General features: G+C 43.5%; 2 long non-coding RNA genes across 2 annotated transcripts; one reads left to right on the top strand and one right to left on the bottom strand.

Moving 5' to 3' along the window:
• Positions 1-287: 287 nt before the first annotated feature.
• LOC136296142 (uncharacterized) lies at positions 288-1,411 on the bottom strand. The gene is made up of 2 exons (XR_010722868.1): positions 1,064-1,411; positions 288-709 (listed from the first exon to the last, which is right to left on the bottom strand). It is a non-coding gene; the product is annotated as an uncharacterized lncRNA (long non-coding RNA).
• A 58-nt stretch (positions 1,412-1,469) lies between these two features.
• Positions 1,470-3,615, top strand: LOC136295803 (uncharacterized). The gene is made up of 3 exons (XR_010722802.1): positions 1,470-1,757; positions 1,860-2,126; positions 2,657-3,615. It is a non-coding gene; the product is annotated as an uncharacterized lncRNA (long non-coding RNA).
• The last annotated feature ends 543 nt before the right edge of the window (positions 3,616-4,158 follow it).

Here is a 4,158-nt window from a genome sequence, read left to right as displayed (position 1 = left end):
CCAAGTCTGTTTTGAAATACACCGAAAAGAGAAAAAAAAACAACAAAAGCTGAGAATAACTGCAGTTCAGTCAACAGAAACAAACAATGGAAGAAGATCAGCTGAAATTCCAAAATCTCTTGAGATGATTGTAAAAGTTTCTGTTTCATCAAAAATTTTCAGCATGTTCACAAAATCCAGATGAGTACAACAAAAATAATAAACATGCACTTTATGGTGGGCTTTTGTTTCTAACTGTAAAATAGAACTTCCAAGCTGTCTTCTGCTCTGAAACATTGGGAGAATGAGCAAACTAAAGGAAGAAAAGCAAAGTCAAAATGAGAAAGAAGCTGCCCCCGGCCTGCAGCCTGAGTGCTGCAAGAGATGGATGTGGGGTAGGCATGAAGTCAAACTGCAGCAGAATAATGGGAGGGGATTTTAGTCTGGATTTAAGCACTAAGAAAAGAAACAGGGGAAAGTAAAGGGAAAGACAAAAGAAAAAAAAAAAAAGGAAAGGATTTTACAAAAAAGGTTAGGGAACAGTTAGATAATGACTGAACTGAGACATTCCTGTACAAGAACTGTAAAAACAACAATCATCTTTCATGGGTTATAAAGTAAGCAGCAGAAAATCCAGCCAGGCCAGTCCCAGAGCTGCACAAGGGAATATTCACAGGGGTCCTATTAGCTGCACGTTTTCCCACATTCTTCAGGGCAATGAACACATTTCCTGTTGAGAAAGGCAAAAGCAAGACAGTCCATTTATCTGAGGGAGTGCACCCATCTTATCACAGTGTCTGAGCAGATCAAAGCCTCCTCACACTCCCAGCACTGCCACCAAAAGTGGGGAATGTCTGAAGAAACTCCACATTCCCTTAAGTAAATTAAACAGTCAAAACAGAGTGAAAGCATCAGTGCCTTCAGCAAAGCTTTGCTGCAGTGCTTGGCAGTGGATCAGGGGGTTCTCCTGCCATGTGAGGAGGATAACACACCAGAGTCAGCTCCCAGCCTGCATCTCCTGCCTAAACCTTTGTGACACATTGTGCCAAAAGAGATGTGCTGAGGCAGAGAAATAATAAAATACCCAGTCGTGCTTGTCACTAGGCTTTTCAATCTCTTCTAATGGACTGCATTCTGCTTGACAACTTTCAGCTGAAAGGCATTCCATGGCATGTATTTTCCACATACAATTCCTAAATATATATATAAATGCTTTCAAAATGGTCTGTATTTTCAAATGGTCCTAGGAGTGTCAAAGTTTATTTTTAGAATGAAATACAGACTTCTCAATCATGAGAGTACTTCCTAAAACATTACTCTGACTGTAACACTAGCTGAAAAAGAATTCTCTAAGTAAACTGCAATTTGAATAAAGCCCAGAATGCCCACAGGCTCACCCCTAGTTTATCCAATTAGCTGCATGTTTGAGAGATTAAAGCAGTTATTATTGGCTAACAGCTGGCCTGGAGGCCTCACAGTTATAAATAATCCTAATTATGATTTTATAACTGAAATATAACTAATTACATAGCTGCCTTAATTACATAACTTGACCAGTCTGGGCTGTTGGGGACACGGGCATCCATTGGCCAGTTAGCCAGGTGGCAACTAACTCAGCTAGTCAGGACTAACAGCGTGGACTTCCCAGGCTCTGCAAGGAGAACAGCACTCCAGAAAAGTTGCTATTGCCACGTGAACCTCGGTGTGTTCTGTTGTGCGTCCATCTCCAAAACTGTGACACCTGATGAGCAACCAGCTGGGAGGTTTGACTCCATGGGGTACGTGTGGATAGTTCACTCTGACTCCTGGATTTAAAGTATTCCTTCAGCTAACCAGGAATAGCAATAGTTAATTAATTTCTGGTTCTTTGAAATCTGCAGACCCAGCGATTAAACCTGCAAAGTCCCAGGCATCTTCTACTCCCAGTGCAGCCAGGACAGAATCCCAGAGAGCCATTAGGTAAACTTGAAGTAATCTTATATAATTAATGGAAAAATCCTGTAACTTTTGGACAGCAGGTGGGTTTATGAAAAAGATCTCATAACACCCCCAGAAGCCAATTGAGAGATTAGAAGTGCCAAAATCTGCTGGAACATTCCTTCTGTAATTCCTGTGTGCTGAAATTCCAACCAGGGAATGAGATGGAGGTACGTCTTTATGTCTCTTAAATTTAATTTGATTAAAAGTCAGCAGCTGCATCATCTGAAACAACACAGTGCTCATGCTGGGAAGTCACAAATGCAAACTGCGCTTTATTAAACTAGTTAGAAGCTGTTAAAATGCAGAATGCTGCTGGCACACCTTTTAGAGCAGATACTAAAATGTGCATCATTTGGGCACCTTAAATGAGTCACTTTTAAAAAGATCTATTTTTCAATCATTCCATAAACAAGAATAAATCAAAAACAACTCAGTCTTTCACCCCACTGAGATAAAGCAAATGCAAATGTTGTTTTCAAAGTTAATTGGCTCTGAAACACTTAAGTCTTGGAAAATAATTTTGAATGGCAGAACTTTTGCAAAACTCATATATTTTTCTATATCCATCATCTTTCTTAGCATTTGCATTGCTCCTGAAGCATAGAAGTATTTTAATAAGTTAACACAGCTCCATGCAAATGCTGGAAAGCGTGTTATCCTTCATGCAGAATCAGGTTAATATTTGTCCTTATTCTAGCGCTGAAATAAGACACAGAGATGGGACTACAAGGGAAAGGTAAATGGTGTTAACGTGGCTGGTGACACAATCGAGGGCTCTGATCTGCAGCGATGGCAGTGGCTCCATCGGGGCCGTCCTGTGCTCGTGCCCTCTGAGTGGCGAAGCACCGACTGATGCGGCGCCTTTGAAGCCGATTTGGTAGCACTGCTTGTTGCCATCAGCCAGATTAATGCTGAGCACGATCCAGAACGCGTGGAGTGCGGAACGTCCCGACAGGGCTCCGGAGCAGGTGCTGGTGACGGGGGCATCCTGGTCCCGAGATGAGCCTGCTCCGTTCCCGCAGGACACAGAGGTGCCACCGAGGTGTGCGCTGGCACGGCTGATCCTGGGAAGGTGTCCTGCCCTGGGATGCCCCGGAGGGCCCTGCCCAGCGTCCCAGCGCCTGGAACGCCCAAGGGCTGGGATGCTGCAGGCAGTGCTCGGGAATGCGGAGACAATCAGGATAATTCTGCTGCTCCCCTGCGTGGCAATGAGCTCGGCCAGCGCGGTGTCCCCGGCCAGCCCGGGCTGTGCCCTCCTCGGGCGGCACCGGCAGCTCTCTGCCTCCTCCTCACGCTAAGGACACCTGTCTGCTCCGCTGGCCGGAGCCCGCTGGGATCCTGCCTGCATGCCTCCATCAACCCCTTCTCTGCTCTCCCTTTTCTCTTCCATCCCCAGTCATAAGATGCTTCAGGCAAAAGGCAAGAGCATTGTAATAAAATGACATCTCCAAACAGAGAGCCTATTTTTTTTTTCCCCTGAGGCCCCTGGCTATCTCAGTTTCATTACACGTCTCAGGAGGGGGCATCACTCCCTGACAACTAACATCTGGCCCAGGAGACCTCCTAATTTAAAACAACAAACTAATTATTGTCACATAGTCTTTCCTGTAGCTTTTATCTTTATTTATTTTTTTCCTGGAAGAAACGTCAGCATATTTTTCATTTGAACTGTGAATGCTCTGGGGTTTCTCCCCCTTAAATACTCTTAACTTTCTTCCAAGGAGAGGAAATCCATATTTTATCAATCAGCTTCAATTACCTTCTGTATTTCACTCTGCGGTGTTGAATTATGAGTTGGAAGAATGTCTTGATTAAAGACCTTACAAACATCCAGATATCAGAGCCACCAATCTTCCTGCCCACATGACTTGCTGCAAGGAATACTGAGCTGACATTAGGGGAGATTTTGTTTATTGTGATTCCTTTTTAAAGTTGGAACTCTTGGTCTCTTTGTTAGAATATTGACAGAAGGAATAAGGAGTACAGGCATTTAAAAAAAAAAAAAAGTGATTTTTTTTTTCTTACTTTTATTTCCTTTTCTCCCAGAGTACTGTTGGAGATCTAGAGGCCAGGCTGTTGGTTTTTTTTTCTGGGCAAGGAAGGGCTACAGGGGCTTTATTCTATGGAACAAACATTACATTCATGTCTCAGACATGAAAAGTTGCCACCAATTTTCCATGCCTCTTTGGCAAGTTATTT

This window comes from Chamaea fasciata, unplaced genomic scaffold, assembly GCF_029207755.1.
Source record: "Chamaea fasciata isolate MVZ Bird 193981 ecotype frontalis unplaced genomic scaffold, bChaFas1.0.hap1 SCAF_12, whole genome shotgun sequence".
NCBI classification, from domain to species: Eukaryota; Metazoa; Chordata; class Aves; order Passeriformes; family Sylviidae; genus Chamaea; species Chamaea fasciata.
Note: the sequence above shows the minus strand (reverse complement) of the source record. Positions and strands in the feature narration are given on the sequence as shown.